The sequence below is a fragment of the Crocuta crocuta genome, unplaced genomic scaffold (genome assembly GCF_008692635.1).
Source record: "Crocuta crocuta isolate KB4526 unplaced genomic scaffold, BGI_CrCroc_1.0 scaffold1314, whole genome shotgun sequence".
NCBI lineage: Eukaryota > Metazoa > Chordata > Mammalia > Carnivora > Hyaenidae > Crocuta > Crocuta crocuta.
The window spans coordinates 16,760-18,362 of record NW_027530720.1 but is presented as its reverse complement, the minus strand read 5'-3'; the positions used below and the strand labels follow the sequence as shown (position 1 = coordinate 18,362).

The following is a 1,603-nucleotide window of genomic DNA, read 5'->3' as shown; positions in this document are numbered from 1 at the left end:
ATATTACTTTTATAACATTTCTATTGAGATATAATTTGCATACCATACAATTCACCAGATTAAAGGGTACAGTTCAATGTTTTTTAGTATATTCACAGAATTTTGTAACATCACCACATCAATTTGAGAAATATTACCACTCTAAAATAAAATCTTCACTAGTTAGCCATCATTGTGTAATCACCCACTCACTCAGGACTTGGACAACCACTAGTCTACGTCTCCATAGAGTTGCCCATTTTGAGTACTTTATACATATTCAATTACATAGGATGGATGTCAGCAGGTTACCAGACTATGAAGGTCTCAATGCTCATTTCCTCCCACAATAACAACAAAAATAAGGAATAAACAGCTATATACTAACAAAAATAAATCAGAGAAAGCTCTAGAATATATGAAGAAATTATAATAACACAGACAAAACCCTGAACATGACCATATGAAAAAGTATAGGAGTTATCTTACCTATATCATCCCAGTATGGTGCAGCTGGTACCAAGAGGGAACACCCGTGGAGAAAAAGAACAGAAGGTGAACCCCAGCAGTCCTCACCATCAGGGAGTCCTTCTTGGCACTGACCCTAGATGACTGTGCTGCCTGGAGCCCCTGTTATTCTCCCACTTCTATAAGAAGAAATCATTACCACTTTGCCCCAACCCAAGAAGAAGTTGTAGCTTATCTGCCTCCTCAGAGGAACTGCCATTACCTTGTTCTTCAAGAAGGATCCTCCACTGCAATGCCCCTTAAGGAGCCACTGCCAGTGTTCCTTCCCCCCAAAGAATCACAGGTTATTTGCTTCCAGCTCCACAATGAGTCATTTCTGCTGTGTTTCATAAGAGAAGGAGCTGCTACTAGTCTACTCCCTTAGAAGGAGACACCAGCACTGCACCCTTCCAAGAAGAAGCTGCTACCACTCCATGCCCAACACTCAGAAAAAAACTGCTGCCTCTTAGATGCATCAATGCTGCATTTTCCAGGAGAAGAGGCCATTTTTTCTCTGCCTTACACTAGAAGGAGCCGCTAATGCTGCACATTCCCCACCAAGAAGAAGCTGCTTCAACTCCCCACCCAAAGATCCATAGACATCCTGCTCTCCCATAAAAAGCCATTAACAACCTCAAGCCCAAGAAGGAGCCAATTATGCCCCCCTCTCCTAACAAGGAGCCAACACCTCTGTATTCTCCCAGAGTAGGAGTCACTACTGCATTGATTTTCCACACAAGGAGTTACTGCTGCTGAGCCCTCCAAAGGAGTCACCTCTGCAATGGCTACCTTACTCAGAAGGAACCACTGATGCTTTGCTACATACNNNCAGGGTCCCTGCCACTTTTCACTTTCTTGATAGTGCACTTTGAAGCACAAAAGTTTTTAATTTCAAAGGAGTCCAATTTATTTATTTATTTATTTATTTATTTAGTCACTTGTGTATTTAAGAAACATGTTTCTACCTCAAGGTCACAAACATTTACTTTTATGTTTAAAATTTTTGCACCTTTAGTCCTTACATTTATGTGTTTGATCTGTTTTGAGTTAGGTTTTCTATATGGTAAGAGGTAGGGGTTATGATTCCATTGTTTTGCATGTAAGTATTTAGTATGTC

The 1,603-nt window shown here is 40.5% G+C and overlaps 1 protein-coding gene across 1 annotated transcript in view; it reads right to left on the bottom strand.

The window, feature by feature from the left end:
• Nucleotides 1-1,603, bottom strand: part of LOC144235691 (hephaestin-like) — a gene marked incomplete at its 5' end in the record, with an annotated part of 19,387 nt that overhangs the window by 11,618 nt on the left and 6,166 nt on the right. The window lies entirely within an intron of this gene.